The following is a 20,867-nucleotide window of genomic DNA, read 5'->3' on the forward strand; positions in this document are numbered from 1 at the left end:
TTTTCTCCCCTTGTATCATTTTGAATAGTTTTAATTGCTTCTTCAAATACACTAATGTGTCATTTCTCACTATCTCCTGGTTAAAAAGGACACTATCCTCTACATACTGGTATCTGTTATTTAATCTCTGATTGCTGCCTCTGATCACAGAGGTGCAGACAGAGAGAAAGGCAGCCATTGTTTTTGTACCTTCCCCATTGTTGCAAGTCCTTCTCCTCTGGCTGAAGTGATTTACAGAGAATTTAAAGGGCTAGCACCTTTTTCCCCCTTTTTCTCTATTTTTCCCCCTTTGGGAACCAAACATTAAAGACTAGTATTTTTTTTCATCTCAGACATTGTAGATTTCATCTCTCTAGGTCTGTCTTGTGACCTTTTATATCTTTAATGCCTTTACTTAACTTTGGAACAACTGGATATACTTATAATAACTAGTTTAATATCCTTGTCTGATAGTTCTGCCATTTGTGTCAGTTCTGAGTCAGTTTTGACACTTGGTTGACAGGTTTTTATTGTTGTTTTTAGCACTGAATATATTGATCCACTGCCTTCTGGCCTCCAAAGTTTTTGATGAGAAATCTGCTGATAATCTCACTGAGGATCACTAGTAGGTGATGAGTCACTTCTCTCTTGCTGCCTTTAAGATTCTTTCTTTGTCTTTCAAAAGTTTATATTATAAAGTAAAGTTTTGATTATAATGGTTAGGTTATAACCATAGCCCTAACCCTAATCTTAGTGTAAGTTCCTTGAGTTCATCTTCCTTGAAGTTTGTTGAAGAACTCCTTGGATGTTTATATTCATGTCTTTCATCAAATTTGGGAAGTTTTTGGCCATTATTTATTCAAATATTCTCTCTTCTTTTTCTGGGACTTCCACAATGCATATGTTGATCTGCTTGATGGTGTCCCACAGGTCTCTTAAGCTCTATTCACTTTTCTTCAATCTTCTTTCTTTTTGTTCCTCAGACGTGATAATTTCCATTGTTCTACCTTCAAGTTCACTGATTATTTCATCCACCCAGAGCTGCCTCTGAGTCTCTCTAGTTAATTTTTCTTTTCAGTTACTGTATTTTTAGCTTCATATTTTTTCTTTTGAGGTTTCTATTAATATTTTCATTATGTTTATAAATTGTTTCCTTAACTTTCTCCATATCTTCTTTAGTTCTTTGACCATCTTTAAAATAGTTGTTTTAAAGTCTTTGTCTAGCAGATACGCCATTAGGATTTTTTCAGAGACAGTTACTGTTCATTTATTTTTGTCCTTTGAATGGGCTATGCTTTCCTGTTTCTTTATATGCCTCATGATTTTTGTTGTTGTTGTTGTTGTTGAAAACTGGACATTTGAATCTAATACTACAGTAACTGGAAGTCAGATTCTCCCCCTTTCTCAGGATTTGTTGTTTTCTTATTGTTTTGTTTTTGGTTGTTGTGGGCTCTCTCTGTGCCAAGGATTAGCCTAAGGTATAAACTTAAGGTCTTCTCAAGTCTTTTCTGAGCCTTCATCTTTCCTGGGACATGAGTGGTCATTTTCTAATTTCCCTGTATCTGTGGTTGCTTTTGAATGTTCTAGTCTTTAGTATTTGGCTCCCAAAAGGCAAAAAAGAGAAAAAAAGAGAGAGACAAATGGAAAAAAGGGTGCTAGCCTTTAAATCCCATGGAAGTCATTTCATCCAAAGAGCAGGGGCTTGCAACAGTTGGGGGAGATGCAACAACAATGGCTGCCTTTTCCTTTGCCTGCATTTTTGTGATCAGAGGCAGAAATCAGGGATCAGACAACAGATGTCTGATATGTAGGGAATAGGGTCCTTTTGGCCTACCCTGGTTCACTCAAGCTATGTGCAGGTTGCTCCAGGAACATGTGCACAGCTGCTTGCCATGGGCCTGGGGGAGGGGGATGAGTAGCAACTACTGTGCTGAGATTGAAATTTCCCCTGAAATTTGCAAGACTTCAATAAACTCCAGAGTTTCAAAATAGTTACATCAGACAAAGTCTGCTAGTGTTAGGTGGGGAGATAGATTTCTGGTGCTTTCTACTTCACCATTTTTCCAGAGGACCTCATTCTATTAATTTTCTGTTTCATATATTTTAGTTCCAGAATTTGAGTTTTGTCATTTTTTTATAGTTTGCAATTCTCTGCAGAAATATCCAATCTCTTCAATGATTATATCATTCTTTACCTCTAAAATTTTGAACATATTAAAATGGTTATTCCAAAGTTCTTATTTGCCAATTCCAGTGACAGAATTCCAATTCTAATAGTTTTCTTTGGGAGTCCATTTCTATTGATTATGCTTTCTATTGATTATAATCATTATTCCCACCCCCCCCTCAGATTCTTCAGCTGGCTTGTAATTTTTAAATTGTATTTCAAACACTATATATAAATAGCAGTGAAGACTAAAGGATACTTTTCTTTGTTTATTTCCCAGACTGAAACAATTTCTTATGACTGATGGTTAAAGTAAACGTCTGATCATTCACATTTCTCCTTGATCAAGTTGAGATGGGTCTGGGCCACATCTTGAATTTTGCCCCCTCTCTCTCTCTTTCTCTTTCTTTCTTTTTCTTTCCTTCAGAGTTTTTCTCTTGTTACCCAGGCTGGAGTGCAATGGCACGATCTCAGCTCACTGCAACCTCCACCTCCTGGGTTCAAGTGATTCTCCTGCTTCAGCCTCCCAAGTAGCTGGGATTACAGGCATATGCCACCACTCCTGGCTAATTTTTTGTATTTTTAATAGAAATGGGTTTTCCATGTTGGTGAGGTTGGTCTCAAACTCCTGACCACAGCTGATCCACCCTCCTCGGCCTTCTAAAGTTCTGGAATTACAGGCTTGAGCCACCACGCCTGGCCTACAGTTTCAGATAGTTTTGGTTCATTTTTGAATTTGAGTGTGTCAGGGTCTTAGAATCCTATTATCATGATAATACATTAAACTACAATATATTTACTACTCTTCCTTCACTGCTGCTTTCTCAGCAAAATGTGAGAGAGGGGAGCATGTGGGGCAGGAAAATATCTGGGATGAGTAATCTGTCTTTGTGTTTGGAACTCTTACAGACTCCTGCCAGCTCACACTGTGGTCTAGGGCCCAGCTGATTTCCCTGGTCCTCTAAAAGTCTTTGAATTTATGGCAAGTTTGCTTACATTTAGCCCAGCGCCTTCTCCTAAGCATGGAAGATGCTATGGGTTTGTTTCTGTCTGGAAATCAGTTCATCAAGGCAGTAGAGAAATTTGGTTGGAATGGGTGGTGTGAAATCCAGTTTTGTGTCACCAATTGCAGGTAACCATTAGGAACCACTGGAGGGAAACTGAAATAAATCCTCCTCTCTCAAGGAGGCAGTGATATCCCTGGACCTGGCAGGAAGCTCATGTGGGTATGTCCAGCAAACCAACCACTAACAATCTTAAAGGTAACAATTTCTTAAACTCACACGGTGCTTTATGTTTAACAAGGCATGTCCATGCCCATGGGTCTCCTTTGATTCTCACAAAAACTCAGTTTTAGTACGAGGGAAGACTGGGAAAGTCCAGTGGGCCAATTTGGGAGTGGCCTTGAATGTCATCCTCAAGACTTTGCACATTAGTCCCTATTCTACCATTCACCTTCTTTCATCGGGATCACTGCAGTGGTCTCATTGCAAGCTTCCCTGCCTCCAGGCCTGACCCCTTAATTCATCCACCACACCGAATGAGCAACCTAAAAGGCAAATTTCCCCTTGCCGCTCTCCTGCTCTGTACTCTTCAATGGCTTCCCAATGCCTTCAGAACAAATCTACAAAGCTCTCGAGATCTGGCCTCTTTCTACTTCTCCAGTTTCATTTTGTCCCTCCTGCTTCTCCCTACTTTCTTCTCCAGCTACACTAAACATTCTTTAATTCCTTTACTGAATCTTGCTCCATCAAGCATATATGCATTGCTATATGCTTTTCCACATTGCTAACACACACACACACACACACACACACACACACACTGTCCTGTCTGCTCATCTATCAGGTCACAGCTGCAGAGTGACCTCTTTTCCATGCCTTCTCTGGACCTGTGGGCCCCAAGCTTGCTTCCAGCCCATCACCTGGCTCACTGCGCTGGTACTGCTCCAGCATTTGCTTCCCCACTAGAATGAAAGCTGTGGGAGGGCAGAGATTGTCCATCTTGCACACCCTTGAGTCTCCAGCACCAAGCACAGTGTCTACACATAGCAAGTACTCCATGAATGCTCATTGCATGGAATAAGACCCAGGAAGCTATAGACTGCTTGGTTTGCTATACATTCTGCCAGTTGTTTTGTCAGCTTACAAGTGCCTATTATCTCTCCTAGCCAGTTCTGGGCTGAAATGCAGAGTGAGATGAGAGGCTGCTGAAATAGACTATGAACAGTGCTCACATAGATCAGGTGCTTCACACGCACTGTCGCAAGTAATCCTCACACAATCCTGCACATTTGATGCTATTATGAGCATTCCCATTGTGCAGACGAGAAAACAGAGGCATGGAGAGGTGGAGCAATTTGTCCAAAGTCACACAGTTCAAAAGTGGTGACTCTGGGGTTTAGTCTAGGCAGTGTGATGCCAGAGATTCATGCCTCTAACTACTATGCAACAGGAACATTGACCAGAAGCTTCCAGGCTGGTTTTTGAGACAAGATAGAGATGCCACCATAGGATCCCAAATGCAGGGGGTGCCCAGAGAAGGGAAGAAGCGAGTGTGACCCACTGCAGTCTCAGAAACCCTGGGAAGGTGACAAGCTCTGGGAGGGTAATGTAGAGGCTTTTAGGGAACCTGGATACCCCAGAAGAGGGCTACTCCAATTTCGCTGTGACCTCAGGGCACAAGGCAATGCTGAAGCCGGGCTGGCACTATGGGCCAGAGACTCCCGAGAGCCCAGAATGGAAAACAGCGTGACCAAATGTCAGGGTTTCAGGCCCTAGCCAGGCTGGCTGGCCTATAGTGAGCTCTATCCTCCTGCCCTGGGAGGAAGAGCAGTGAGAGATTCCACAGGAGCCCTCGGGAAAGCTTCCGAAAAGAGCCCTCCTGCCAGGGAGCAGGGAGAAGCTCTGGCGGCCAGGTCGGGGCGGGGCAGCCTGGGTCTGTGTGGGGCAGCCGGCAGCTGGGCCACCCGGACACCTCTGACAGGCAATTTCCCATTTCCTATGGAATTAAAGTGTAAAAGCAGAGAGTCCGTCACTGTCTGCTGCCTCCCTGGGAGGGGAGAGAGTTACTGCTGCAGGCTTGAAAAAGCTGAACTGTCCTTTCCCAAACAAAACAGCAACCAAGGAAGCTGGTGGTGGGAGGCTGGCTTCAGGCTCCAAGCTGGAAGTCAGGATGCTGGCTCTTCTGTCTCTACCTGCTTGGATGACCTTGGGCAAGTCCCTTCTTCTCTCTGGGCCTCAGTTTCTTCATCTACGTGAGGAGGCATTGGATGAGAGGATGCTGGAGGCCCCTTCCAGCTCCGAGAGGCCAGCATTTGGTAATAAAGTTGGGTGTGGGAAAAGATGAGGTCTTGGGGGAGAGGGGGAAGGGGCTGGAATCATCATGGGTTGGAACCGTTAAAGGAACCTCTGTTCAGCCCCAGCCCCAAGGCTCCCAAATCCAGCAGCAGAACTGGGATCCACCCAACCAAAATCAGCGAGGGAAAGCCAAAAGCATGAGTAAGGAGAGGTTGGGCCATAAACATGTCATCTGCGCAAACATCCAGCCCCCTCTGGGGTCCCATTGGCCCTGCTGGAGGGAGGAGGCTGCTATTGGGGCCCTCCTCAGCCACAACCCCAAGCCTACTCGCTTGGCCTGGGACTCCAGGGTGGAGGCCTGACTGCTTAGAAGGGAAACCTGGCTGTGGACGTGTCCCGAGGAGCTGTCAGGAAGGGGTTGGGGGTGGCTCTCAGCGGAAGGGAGGCTTCCACCCTGATATCACACAGGGTTTTCTAGGATGGTCTGCATTTCAGATCTGCTGAGGCTCCTGCTTCTCCAGTCCTGACTGCTTTCCAAAGCTCTGGAAAGTGAGCAGCGTGCTGGACCTTGATCTGTGGATCTTCATGGGCACTGCAAACACAGTATTCCCCAAGCATGACTCTTAGGTCTCTCCACACTGTCTTCTTCTGCGGGGCTCCTGGCTTAGGGATGGCACTACCACCCAGTCCCCCAAGTGGGTGTTCCAGAAGTGATACCCTCATTCCTCTTTCTCCCTCTCCACCCACATCTAAGAAGTGGCATGTGCCATGTCCTGACAACCTGACTCTTTGTGCACTTCCATTGGGCCATTCCTCTCTCTCAATCTCTCTCTCCTTTTCTGGACCTGAAATGTACACAATCCAACTAATTATAATCCAGTTTTCAAATGGCTAGCTTTTTAAATTTTCTTATTTTTAATAACAAAACAAAAGCTAGGACCATGACAGTAACCTGTGCTCACAATGCATGATTCTCCACTCCATCTCCTTGCCTTCCGCTCTCCAAGGGAGCTGTAATTCTACGTCCGGTTGATAAAATCTTACTTTATGTATCTGTATCCCTAAAGTCTAATTTGAAATTTTATAAGCAGGCATCATTTTGTATGTAATCTTTTGGAATTGACTTTTTCCACAGTAGATCATTTACAAATACGGCTGCAATGATTCCTCTTCCCGCCTCCACACTCCTTTTGCAACATGACTTTGAAGTTCCTTCCATCAAGAGGTAGAGTCTGTTTCCCCACTTCTTAAATCTGGGCTGGCTTGATGTATTGTTTTGACTAATGTAATATGGTGGAAGTGGCATTGTGCCAGTTCTGAGCTTAAACCTTAAGAGGATCTACGCTCTTCCATATTTTCCTGGAACTTTGTGACCAAGTCTGGGCTAGCTTGCTGGATGAGAACTGACATGTGACCCGATTGCCACCATTGTCTCGGTCAACAGCCAGTCAACTCTCAGAAGTAGAGCCCACTAGCTGACTCTCTGCTGACCCTGGACTCGTGAGGAAGTCCAGCCAAGACCAGAACTGCCCAACTGACCCCAGCCTAGAATATCTACCCAATTCTGAATCAAATAAGTAATTGTTTAAGCCATTAAGTTTGGAGCAGCTTGTTACACAGCAATCACCAGTTGTTACAACAAGATTCAGTCTGTTGTTGCATGCTGCTATGGCCCATTCATTTTCATAGCTGTATAATATTCCACAGTGTATATATGGTTTATTCATCCACTCTCCTGTTGATGAGCATTTGTGTTTGATATTGTGAAAATCATTCCATGAACTTTTTTGTACCTGTCCTCTATTGAATGTGTGCAAGAGATTCTTGCTCCTCTCTAACCTCACAGCTCTTGGAAAACTTGAGTCCATTCCCCTGACTGTACCAGAAGAAATGATCAAAAATGAAAATCACATCACGACATTCCCCTGCTCAAAATCCTCCAGTGGCTCTCCTTCAGCACGAGGGTATTGTCCAGCATCTTTACTCAATATTCAAAACCCTCTGTGACGGGGTCAGTGCTGGGATCTCTAGCCTTAACTTCTCTTTGACAACAAGCTCTACCACTAAAAATCTATAAGAAATTGGACAAATTTCTTCCCCTCTTTGTGCCTCAGTTTTCTCTTCTGAAAAAAATGGGACTAATGACACACTGAGGTGGGGGTATTAGTGAGTTAACCCTTACAAAGCTTTCAAAACAGTGCTTGGAGCAAAGTGCCCCACAGATATTTGCTCTTAATGTGTCCTTACTGTTGTGGGGAATGCAATCAAATGGTAAGGCTGATGTTTCCCAGGATACGTCACCCCTCAGGGCCTCTGCCCACGTCTGTCTCTCTGCTCGGAAAGCCTGCTCTCTCCCTGCTTACCTGGCCGCCTTGCCTGCTCAGCCCTCACCTAGTGTCACTCCGTGTCTTTCCTGCTGATTCCCCACTGCCCAAAAGAACTGACCTCACCTTTCCCAATGGCCTCTACGTGCATAGCTATCACTGCTCATGTTTCTTTACTAGGGCTTCTTGAGTGCAAGGATGATGGCCCATTTATTTCTGTATTCCAGGGTCTCAAGGAGTCTCTCACAGCAAATTCACAATAAGTGAATTTATCAGTGAATAAGTGAATTACCAACCTTGTTTGCCCTGTGCAATCATTCATTCATCCAACCAACTACCATTTATGGCATTGGCTCCATGCCAGGCACTGCCATGGCTAAGAGGAGACCTCTGCCTGTAAGGATCTCCTGGTCTGTGGGCAGAGACAGATCCCGGTGTGGATGGGCACAGCTCAGCGTGTTCCAGGCTGCCACATGGGAGCCCCCGATCCAGAAAAAGTAGAGACAGCCCTCAAAGAGCCCACCACCACCAAGGGAAATGAGGTTTAGACCTGAGACAAAGACAAGGCTGCCCCATCATTTGGGGTATCTGGGATTCTGATTATGCACAGGACAGGAGTTTCGAGAGCCACAGAGGTGCCCAATGGGCTGGAAGCCACTGGCTGTGAGCTCTGGGAGGGCAGGTACCATCTTGTTCACCTTACAGCCCAGCTCAGCCAGGATCTGACACAGAGAGGGTGGTGAGCATAAATATTTGTTGGATACATAATAAATGAGGAGAGGAAATCGACTTAATAAGAACTGCATTTCAGCCCCACTCTGCCACATACCGGTCAGTGACTACGGCCAGGACACATCCCCTCTCTGGCCTCAGATATTTTCCAACATCCTATCCAACTCTCACATTCTATGATGAGGCAGAGAGGCAGCTGGACCCTCAGGGTGCTCCCAGACCGACTGTGTGTGCGTGTGCTTGTGAGTGTGTGTGCACACATGCAGCACATCCAGATCTGGATATGGGAACAAGCGCAAAATACGATAACTATCATTTTGGGAACACTTGCTGTGTGCCAGGCACAGAATACAAAGTTCTTAGTGCTTCACGTGTATTGCCTCATTTTCCTTTTACCCAAAACTGCACAAAATGGGGGAGTTATTACCCCCATTTACAGCTAGGAAAACTGAGGCTCCTGAGTTGGAATAAATAGTCCAACAGATGCTAAGTGGCAGATGTGGATTTCAAAGCGAGTTGTGTTGGGCTCCAAGCTCTTAGCCATGACACTCCAGGGCCTCCCATGGGAGTCTGCCCTCAGACTCCTGGGTGCATGTCTTTCTGCCACTTGAGGGCAACTTTTGGTGACAGAACCTGGCTGAGGATTCAGAGATGACGGAGGCCAAGGCTGTGGGGAGCTGGGGGTGGGTGAGTGAAGGACGTTCAGCTTCACTGCCTCTCCAAGCCTCTGCTAACTGCAGCCAAATCCCCCATGCGAAAGACCTGGCTTGGGCTTGCATGCGAGTTTTCGCTTTGCTCAACCAAAGGACTTCCTGCGGTGCTCTGGACTGTTCTTTCTGGCCAGGCTAAGGGAGGGCAGAGGTCAGCGGAGGCCCTGCCTTTGGCTCACCCTCCCAGAGGGTGGATTCCCAACAAGCCTGAGAGATCCTGGAATGGACTCCCGGCACACAGGCGGGAGTACTGGGATGCTTGGTCCCCTGGACACAGCTCCCTCCCACGTGTGCCACAGAGCAACTTAGAGGGAGCAGCTCACACTGGAAACCCAGCCACAGGAAAGCCTGCTAGGGGCTGGCCTTTGAAAGGAGTTCTCTTTCTTCAAGTGCACAGGGGAGAAAATAAGTGAGAAAAAGGGAGAGAGAGAAGGAAGGAAGAAAAGAAGGAAGGAAGGAAGGAAGGAAGGAAGGAAGGAAAGGAGGGACGGAGAGAAAGGAAGGAGGAAAGGAAGGAAGAAAGGAGAGAAAAATTGACCATTACTAGGAGGCTGGTCTGTTGAGCCAAATTTCTTGATGGGCTCATCCCTAATGATGCCTGAATTGGAGGCCAATGTGGGGCTGTTCTTGCAAACGTACTTAGTGGATAGATCATGGCCTTTTCTGCAGCTGCAAGCTCCCCATTCCAAGGCCCCAACTCAACAGGTCTGATGGAAGGTCTTGGATGCTGATTCCAAACAGAGTCACCCTGGCTGGGAGGGCCTTTCTGGATCCCCAGGGAAAGATTTGGATGGTGGGGACCTAAGATGCTGCAGCTGAAGCTCCTGACCTTCCAGGAGGGCAGAGCAGGGTCAGCGAGCCTCAGGGGCCTTCCTTGCAGGTTCGGGGGCCTCGGGGAGAACATTGCCTGACTCTTCAGAGACTGTCCCTGGAAGTGACCTGAACTCTGGGGACTCAGGCCAGAAGTAGCCTCTTTCGCACACGCCCCTGCCCCTCTAGCGAGGTGTGGGAGTGGGTGGGGAAAAGGCTTGCTCATCCAGGCCTTTGGAAACATCCCGACACACTTTCCTCCAGGCAGGCCGAAGTCATTTTCCAAGTATTTCACTTTCCATTTCTTCTCCAGATCTGGTAACAGGGTGTTCCTGCCCTCTTCCCCTTGCTGACCCTTCTGTCTGGGCTCCACCCCTGCTGCGTTTCATCAAGTCTACAAACTCTCAAAAAGCAAGCCAAATCTGCACTCAGCCCCGTGGATGGCGCAGATGTGGGTAACTGGCCCCCCTCGGCCTGCAGAAGCTTACCATCGAGCCTAGGCGATGACTATCCAGAGAGAAACAGGCACTGGGGTCTCAGTGGGTCACGGGCTTTGAGGTCTGGCTTCTTTACTGTGTTACCCTGGGAAAGGGTCTTGAGCTCTCTGAGTCTCTACGTGCTCATCTGTGAAATAGGGGTTACCCTATCTGCCTTGGAATGTTGTGAGATTCAGAGAGGACAGTGAATGTGTCTGAAGTCCACATGCACATCTGGGTTAATACTGGGGGTCTTATGCAGCTTTCCGATTTAACTTTCGGAGGTAGATCAACTGTAGGACATGCCTCTCTTGGGGACAGCCTGTTTGTGTCTTTCTAGGCATACAGAAGCAGCCCAGGCAGTAGAATCAGCTAAAACTGACTATGAGTTCTGATTACGCAGCTTCCCAGCTGGGGAACCTTGAGCAATTCATCCACCTCTCTGGGTCCCAGTTATGAATAAAATATAAAAGAAAATGCAGGTAAAAATCCCCCCTTCCTCAAGAGGTTGAGGTCGGGATTAAGTGGCACAATGCAAGCCCTTGGCACAGTGCTTAGCTCGAAGGATGGTGACAAATAGTTGTGACTCTTCCTTGGGATCAGGGTGAGGGCACAGTTTCCAGCCCCTCTCCCTGAGATGCCATGGGAGGTTCTTGGCTGGAAAGCCAACTCTTTCTTTGTCTAAGAGGAAGAAGATGCTATACATCTTGCTCTCACTTAACCCCACTCCCTCCCACTCACCACCACCCTTTTTCTTTTTCCAGGCCACATGAGTTTTGCAGAGCAGACATAGAAAGCAGAGAATGAAAAAAAAACAAAGAAAGAAAAAGAGGAGAGATCTGAAGCCAGAATGGGCGTCATGCAAGAGGCTCTAGAGTTGCAGACAGTTGCAGCCCAGCTACGACGTGCAAAGAGAGATGTCCCAGATCTCCCAAGCAGAACTCCGGCACACTTTGAAGTGTTGACAACACATAAAATTAAAAGCATCACAATGCGAATTATCACGTTGTTTTTTCCACTTTGATAGCCTCTACAAAGCGTTTTATACCGATGAATCAATACAAATGTCTCTTTATAAAGACATCAGGAACAAAAAAGATATTTTTTTTTCCTTCGGAGAAACCGACACAATTAACGATAAGGTCTCAGCTCTGGCTCGCACGATAGCTGAGTTTGTCTCTCCTTTTAACAGTGGCCTTGGAGGTCACTGCTGTCTACTTGCTTGGGTCACCTCATTCAGCCTCCAGATGAATGTTCTGCCTGCCGATCAGTCAGCACCAGGAGATGAGACAGCCCAGCCACAATCGCATTGCTATTGTCTCATGACTGCACACACGTGTGTGCACGTATGTAAGAATACATATATAGTGTGTGTAGATATGTATAGGTGCACGCACGTGTGTGTGTGTGTGTGTATTTTGTGATTTGGTAAAATAAAGCTTGCAAATCAATATTAATTTATAACTTGTTATAATTTGATTATTGGCTGGGACTCCTTTTATGTTACAGCATATGGACTTTTGCATGAAATATTTTCCCTTAGTTGCTATAGAAACATGCCAACATCTCTGCTGAAGTGATTCCCTGCAGGCCTGTTTGTTGTTGTGCCCGGTGCCGAATCACTTGCAGGCCGAATCACTTACAGCCCTCACAGAGGCTGATTAAAAAGCCCAGGGACCCTGGGAGTCTCCGGCCTCTCTGCTACTGCCACCAGGGATGGGCTGCAAAAGTCATTAGGGCTAGATTGAGGGGTGGGTGACTGAGCTGGTGGGTGGAGGCAGATGCCCAGGTAAGCCAGGCAGCAACAGGGGAGAGGGCTGCTATGAGCAAGGAAGATAACTCGGGCTCATCAAGGACCTACTGCATGACCAGGTGCAGTGGCTCACACCTGTAGTCCCAGCACTTTGGGAGGCTGAGGTGGGTGAATGACTTGAGGCCAGGAGTTTGAGACCAGCCTGGCCAACACAGTGAAACCCTGTTTCTACTAAAAATACAAAAATTAGCGGGCATGGTGGTGTGCACCTGTAATCCCAGCAACTCGGGAGGCTGAGACAGGAGAATGGCTTGAACCCAGGAGGCGGAGGCTGCAGTGAGCTGAGATCACGCTCCAGCCTGGGCAAGAAAATCAGACTCCATCTCAAAAAAAGTTAAAAAAAAAAAAAAAAAGAGCCTACGGTAGCTAGATGTAGTTCTAGAAACATGTAGACATCCCTCTATCTGTCTAGTTCCTATAGCAAGCCTATGAGGGTCCTGTTGTTCCCACTTTTCAGGTGGGGAAAATGAGGCGCAGAGGAGTGAAACCATTTTCTCAAGCTACTATTGCACCATTCAAACCAGGTCCCTCTGACTCTGTGATCTTACCAATGTTGTCTTCCCAAAATGGGGGTGAGGTTGGATACATGGGGTACATTTGAACATAGGATTGTGGGTGAACTGAGAAGGCACAGGCTGGGTGGGGTAGCCAAATTTAGCCCTCTGCCAGTTCCTCTGGCTGTCAGAGGATTCTCAGACAAAACCTCCAAACTCCATCGCGCAACTCACAGTCCATTTGGGCAGACACACTCAGGCTTGTCTGACGAGCAACATAAACATGGCCAAGCGCCTCATGAGACGCTGTGGGTCCTGACTCTTGAACCAGAGGCTGTGTATGGGAGCCCTGACTCCTTGATTCCCATCTCAGGCAAAGATGTGAATCAGGCAATGTTTCCAGAGTGCAGAGTTTACAAAAAGCGTGGCCTGGAGTGCTGACAAAGGCACGGGCTTTGAAGTCAGACAGACTCAAGTTAGAATCTTGAATTCATCCTTTTCCAGAGCTGTGACTTTCCTCATCTGTAAAATGGGACTCATTGTACTTACCTGGCAGAGTTAGGCTCAGGTCTCGCAGTAGAATGGAAGCTCTTTAGAACAGTGTGAGGAGCACAGCAGACCCTATGAAATACATGTTGAATAAATGAGTATGTTTTTAGTACATCTGGCATGTCATAGTTCTTACTAGATGGTAGTAATTATTTCAGTCTGGCACTTTTAGACTTTGAGGCCCATTTTCTTCTTTCATATTCCTAACTTCCCTTCCTGGGCAGTGTCAAGGTCCTGAGTCCTTGAGCCTCTTCCCCAGTCTCTACCAACCCATGTAGACAGGATTCTTGGAGACTACAAACTGCCCGACATGTTAACCAGTATCCCAGTCCATGGAGATCTCTTCCTAGGATAGCACATTAGTCAGGACTCTTCAGATGGCAAGGACAGACACTAACTCAATCCGTCTTTTTTTTTTTTTAACCATGAATATATATTTTATTCAGTCATTTTGTTTACAATTGAAACTCTGGGAATTCAAAACTAACACCTTTGCCCGTGAGCTTCTTACAGACACCAGAAAAAGTTTCAACCTTGTGTTCCACATTATTCTGCTGTGCTTTGTCCAAATGAACCTTTATGAGCTGCTGCCATCCAGCTGCCATCCAGTTTCACGTGGATTCTCTTGCTCACAATTTCACTTGGAAAGACCAAGTCCTCAAGGATTGCATGGTGCACAACTGTCAGTGTACGGCTCCTGGGACACTTTTGCTTATTTTTTGTATGGCTTTTTTGAGTTGGCTTGGGCAGAATTCTCCTCTGAGCGATTAAGACAACATGCTTCCCACTGAACTTTTTCTCCAATTCGCGTACCAGCCGGACTTGGATTTTCTGGAAAGATTTTCACTGGGGAACGGGAACAAAGATTATGATAGCTTTCCGACCAACTGCCATCAGCTTCAATTTTCTTGGCAGCCATAATATTCAGCTCCATGAGCCGAGCCTTGAGGTCCGAGTTCATCTCCAGCTCCGGAAGAGCCTGGGAGATGCCGGACTCGAACTCGTCTGCCTTCTCGCCTTTGGGCTTCACAATCTTGGCACTCAAACTGAACATGGCTTTCTCCTTGGTGAGCGCTGGCTTAGGAAGAGACCCAGATCTTGCAAGAGCACTTCAAAGTCCTCAATCTGTCTTAATAAATGAACAAAGGAGCTTACTAATAGGAGTGAATGGCTTTGGGTATGGCTGAATCCAGCTGCCCAGCTAATCTCTTTACATTTCTTAAATTTATTATCTTTTAGTTTGAATCCCCCTTCAGGCAGGCTCTGCCCTTGTGATGGGAGGAGGGCGGCCCAGCTTCAGGACTACCTCTCACCAGCTCAGCACCTTAGCAAAAAGAGGACTCCTGCCCAAGGATTCCAATATAAACCCTAGGACTGCATTTCATTGAATGTATTATATAATGTATTATGTAATACTTGGGTCACATGCCAAGCTGTATCGTGTATCCATTCTGGAAGCCTGGAGGTGGGGTCAACCCCAACGAAATCAACATGGCCTGAGAATGGGGAAGGAGCGGTTCTCCAAGAGCAAGGCGGAGGTTCTTGACAGAAGAGGAGGGAGACACGTAGATGAAAACAGCCAGCATCTACCACAGAGCGGACAACAACAACCTTGACCTCATCAGAAACCCGAAAGGTAGTTAGGATTCTTCTCATTTTGCAGAAAATGGAAGCCCAGAGAGTCTGGGGACCCTACCCGAGACCATATAGTGTGTCAGTGGCAGATTCGGAGTGGGAATCCCCAAGCCTGTGTTCTTGCCAGGACTTCATAGAAGGAAGTAAGCCTCGCAGCAGGTCATGAACTAGCAGTTGGAAGATAAGTGAAAGATACAGATGGGCTCAGAATCCCAGCTTCCACAAGGGGAAACTTCTGGGCCCAGGCAAGACTGTTTGTGGTTCTTGCTGTCATCTGTGCTGAGTAGCACAAGTCTCAAGATAACGAGGTGCTTGCTTTTCTTCATCTTTCCAAAATCCCAGAGCATGTTGTTGGTCATGTTTGCAAATCTTATAAGCAATTTACAATTTTATTTTGATTGTCTCGAGTCAGAAATAATTTGACCTTGGCATTATTAATAATTCTATTTTCAAACTTTTTTCCCCCAGACTTTTTGGTGGCTCTGTTTATTTGGAGAAGCCTTTATATCTTCACACAGCTGGGATCTTCCAAGAAGGTTTTGGATGAGTATGCCTCAATTCAGTCCTGGAAACCTAAGCTGCGTTTGCTTCCTTCCCTCCTGATCCATCTCCAGCCCTCATTGAATTCTAAGTCTCATCACGCCACTGAAGGTTGCCCTGCTAGTTTCAAACCTGTGCTGTCTCCTTTGTTTAGCTGTGGCCCTGCATATCCAGGCTGCAGAAAGAACAGCTTTGCAGACTCCAGACCTGGTTCCAGGTGTCTGTACTCATAATTTGTGTTGCCCTTCAATTTTCCTATAGAATCTTGCCCTTCAAGAATTGGTGCCACATAAAGTTTCTAAGGGACTTTTAAAACTGTAAAGCAATATAAATGGTAGATGTTATAAAATCTAAGTTCATTTGTCCATGTTATTCTCTATCTGTTGGTTTCTTCCTCATTGAAAATTGGAATATAGATGATAGATAGATAGATTTTAAATTTTGGTCTGTCTCTTTTACTAAACAGTAAGCTCCATGAAAACATGGATCATCACTGTCTCATTCAGCATTATATTCTCAGCATACGGTATTGTCCTGGTAGAGAATAGAGTCTCAATAAATTCTTGCTAAATGAATGCATGCATGAGTGAATGAATGAATGAATATGCAAGTGGATGAGTGTGTGGAAAACATGGTCTGGCTTTCCCAACTGAATGAGAAGGCAAAGGTGCTGGAGTTAGCGTCATCTGTTGCTTTCTAGTGATGTAACCTTAGGCTGGGCTTTCTGTTTCAGTTTTCTCATCCTCAAAATAGGGAAAATACTTCACTGAGGACACTAAAAGATCACCTATGTGAACTCAGTGCTTGATACAGTAAGCGCTCAATAAATGTCGGCACCCTTCTCTCTGCCTTTCTTGGAGTTTCCACAATGCCTACAACAGTGGGTAAATACTGAGTGTTTAGTGAATACTTTTCATGGACAGATGAACGAGTTTATCAGAGTGATGGTGGACACATGTTGGGTGTGGGATTTTCATTCTGGCTTGAGGGAAAACTGTGAGATGTATAACTGAACCAAGAATTCAGATAAGCACTGAGCATCACAAGAAGTTGGGATGGGGAGGTCGGTCGGGTCGTGTGCGTGTGCTTGTGCGTGCATGTGCGCATGTGGATATGGGGAGACGGTGTGCAAGGCGACACAGTTATCCAAAGTCCTCGATTCTAGTTTGGAATTTAAAAAGTTAAATTCTAAAAAGTTTAAGTTTAGAATTAAATAGGTTCCTGACTGTTCCTGGAAATTCTTAAGAAGGAAAAATATAGTGGATATAGTGGAAATCTTTTTTTTTTTTTTTTTTTTTTGAGAAGGAGTCTTGCTCTGTAGCCCAGGGTGGAGTGCATTGGCACGATTTTGGGTCACCGCAACCTCTGCCTCCCAGGTCCTGGTTCAAGAAATTCTCCTGCCTTAGCCTCCTGAGTAGCTGGGATTACAGACGTATGCCACTATGCCCAGCTAATTTTTTGAATTTTCAGTAGAAACAGGGTTTCATCATGTTGGCCAGGCTGGTCTTGAACTCCTGACCTCATGATTCACTCACCTTGGCCTCCCAAAGTGCTTGGATTACAGGTGCAATGAGCCACCGTGCCTGGCCCCAAAAGGAAAAATACAGTGGGAATGCTTCTAGCATCTGCATGAAAGACAGACTTAAACAGGGAAAGGCTGCAAAGCATGCTCTAGTAATCTAGGAAAAAGAGAGAAAGGACTGGTACTCAATAAACCATTTTGACATCAAAAAGTAAGGAGAGGCAGGTCTTGAAGACTCCTCAGATCCATAAATCAAGAAATCCTTTTTGGGTATGGAGCAAAAGAGAAGAAGGGTTCAAATTTGTTTTTACTTTTCCTTCTAAAATTATAAATGTGCATTTTTTCATTGCAAAATAATGTAGCTCCACTACATATTTCCACTAAGATATAATTAGAAAATGAAAGAAAAAATAATCAACCATAATTCTATAACCAGAACACCACTGTAACTTCATTTTATGACCCCAAATCTATGACTTCAGGAGAACGAATGAGTCTGCTGTGTTTATGATGGGAACATAGAGAAAGGGTCAGAAGAATGTTAAAGAGAGGCCATGGCTGAACTCACTTGCTCATTTGCTTATTTGATTCGACACCACAAGCGAGACCTCAATAGCAAAAGCCACATCTTGATATTGTGTTGGAATCTCCCAGCCTCTTCATGCAACTCTGGATGTCAACAATGTCAGGTTACAACCAGCATGATCACCAGGGTCCTCTCCCTTCCCTACCACATAGTAAACATTTTAGTCTAGTTAATTTTTAATGCTTTTTTGCATCTGCTACCACTTTCTTATTGCGTATGATCTTCTTTTGAAAACATTCCTCACTGTGTGCAGTCCTGGCAATCTGAATTTGCCCTGACACATGTGTAGGTCAATGGTTGCTTGCCCTCTCCATCTGCTAGATGATCCCACCTTTTCTATATTCTCCTGTTAGTTCTAGGAAGGTTGGTTCATCAACCTGTTGGTCTGTAGGTCAGCTGGCTGACTAGATTTGAGGGAAGTAGACAGGTCAGCCTTACAATCCACTGGCTCACGGACAAAATGATCCATCGGTCTATCAGGTGGTCTGCGGGCTGGTCATTAGTCCAACTGTCCATCTATTGGGCAGTCAGTCCCTTCATTGGTGTATCAACCATGCCATTGGCTCAACCATCCCTTGGTTATTTCACCAACCTGTCAGCCCGTTGGTCAGTCTCTCCATGAGCTTGCTGGCCGGTTAGCTCCTCAGACAGTCAGTACGTCTGTCAGTTGCCAGTGAGTCGGTCGGACCACACCCCGATGAACCCCTCCAGCTGGTGATCTCAGCCCTCACCTGAGTGGGCAGGGCATGGAGGGAGAAGCTCATTTCCTCTCCGGTGAGGTCTTTTGAAGTGCTCTGTCAATTCTTTGGAAACTTTAAATCAAAAGTTATTTATGAGGTACCAGAGAGAAAACAGCCTTGTCATTGTAAATTACTAGCAGCCAACCTGAATTCACTCATTTTCTTTCAAAATTTTAAAATATTCAGAACCCTGGATTTTCTTCTTGTCTCTGCTCCCACTCCCTGAGCCTGCCTCCTCCTCCTCTGGCGTTTGGGGGATTGGTTTTCAGGAGCATGTGACTTCATCAACTGCTCCTGATGCCAACCAGAGGTGCCAAGGTCCATGAAGAGATGAGTCACCCAGCTGGGAGAAGAGGCAATGGGGAGACAGGCAGGTGCCCAGACCCTGGGCCTTGGGCCTTGGGGTCCTGCTTAAGAGTTTGTGACCCCAACAGTAAGGCAGTAGACCAGACCATGTGGCCCTTTTCCACTTGGAGGCCCCTCTCAGACCCAATAGAACTGGACAGATGATTCTCCAGGGATCCAGCAAAGAGGGTTAAGGTGCTGTTTTCCTGTGGACTCTCCTTGCTTTCTGGGGGTGGAGGGGATGTAGAGTCTGCTGAATATTCAAAGCAGGTTTTCTAATGCCTGAGAGAGCAGGCAGCATCCTGAGCACCAGGACACTTGGGTTCGAGACCAGCTCACAGCGAAAAGCAAAGGAAGAAGCTGGCTTTTGACCACCACCTGCCTCTCCACTGAGCCATTCTCTTTCCAGGTGTCTTATGACCACTTCCCTCCCTCATCTCCATCTCAGACTCTCTTAGTGCTCCTAAACTAATCTCCAAGAACTGACCTTGTGCGTAGAATTGAGCTGTCAAGCTAAATTCAATAACAGGCATTTACTCACTGCTAATTGAGGTCAGGATCTCCTGTCCTCTCCTTCAAAGAGGCACACACCTTCATTATTTAGGTACCAGGTATTTACTGAACACTTGCTGCCTCAAAGCACTGGGATAGGTCTGAAGATACAGTATTAAGTAAAGCACACATTGTCCTTGCCCTCCCTAGATTACAGTCTAGGCAAATTTAGGCATTAATAAAACAATGGTACAAAAAATTGTTTAGTCTACTGAGTGGTCTAGGAGGGAGATTATAACAAGGCATAATCTGGTGGGACTTTGAGAGGCCAGGTGCTTCTCTAGGTAAATGACTGAGTATGAAGATGAACAGTTATTAAGGTAAAGGGAAAGCCAGGCACAGTGGCTCATGCCTGTAATCCCAGCACTTTGGGAGGCTGAGGTGGGAGGATAGCTTGAGCCCAAGAATTTGATACCAGCCTGGGCAACATGCCAAGACCCTGTCTCTACAAAAAATGAAAAATAAAAAAATTAGCTGGGCACGGTGGTATGCATCTGTAGTCTCAACTACACAGGAGGCTGAGGCAGGAGGATTGCTTGAGTCCAGCAGGTCAAGGCTGCAGTGAGCCGGGATTGCACCACTGTGCTCCAGCCTAGGCAACAGAGCAAGATCCTGTCTCAAAGAAAAAAAAAAGGTAAATAGAGGAATGATCATCGCAGGAGAGGGTACAGCACATGCCAAGTCCCTATAGAGGGAGGGAGCCTGGAACATCCAGGCAGCAGAAGAAAGCTCCTTGCAGCTGTTGACAGAGTGTGGGAAGTGTGGTGAGATAAGCATGTAGAGAAGCAGGCAGGAGCTTCCTTTGTTCATTCATTATCATATATTTTCATTCATTCATACACACATGCATTACACTGACATTCATTTTCTCATTCATTCCTGCATTCATTCAACAAATACTTACTGAATGCCTACTCTATATCTGCCTCTCTCTCAGAGCTTGGTGACAGCAAGCAACAGAAGCCAGGACTGGCTAACAGTGCTGGCTGGGTAGCCACTGGAAGGATGCTGAGGAACCAAAAATTGGTGGGATGTAGGAGGAGCAGGCTTAGAAAGGAAGGTTGTTTGGCATCTCAGGCGTCTTCGGGAACCATAACAACCACCTTGCTATAAAGTCAGCCACTGCTGCAATGGTGAGTGTCCTCTGGCCATCCTCCTTTTTTTGCGGTATCAAGATGCAAAGTTTTAGGAGGAGGTTCCCTCTGGCTGTCATATACCTGCCTTCTACCATGTCAGGTGTACAAAATAAAGGATATGGTCCTTTGGCTTTAATGGTTAGTGAGTGCCTGGGTTTCCACCAAGACTCCATACAAAGGGGGAGTGGTGATTCTCTGAGGGATTTAGGGTATTCATACAGAGGATAAATAAATGTTGGGTAGCCCCAAGTTACCTATAGTTCATTACAACTTTCAAGTCCTAATGATCATGCTAGGAGCTCCCACAGCCTTCCTGGCAATGGTTCTCCTTTGGAATTCTGGGTACCATGTGATCTCTGATGTTAACACAAAAACCACCCACATCTAGGTGTGTGGCTTTTTTTCAACCTGGTTTTCGAGTTGCTCCTTAAGATGTTTCCTGAGGACGTCCTTGCTCT

The 20,867-nt window shown here is 45.9% G+C and overlaps 1 pseudogene; it reads right to left on the reverse strand.

Annotated features, from left to right (window-relative positions):
• Window positions 1-13,808: 13,808 nt before the first annotated feature.
• On the reverse strand, window positions 13,809-14,407 carry LOC105719902 (small ribosomal subunit protein eS7-like; annotated as a pseudogene).
• Window positions 14,408-20,867: the final 6,460 nt, after the last annotated feature.

The sequence above is a fragment of the Aotus nancymaae genome, unplaced genomic scaffold, assembly GCF_030222135.1.
Source record: "Aotus nancymaae isolate 86718 unplaced genomic scaffold, 86718_ANA_hifiasm-v0.15.2.pri h1tg000015l_1, whole genome shotgun sequence".
Taxonomy (NCBI): Eukaryota; Metazoa; Chordata; class Mammalia; order Primates; family Aotidae; genus Aotus; species Aotus nancymaae.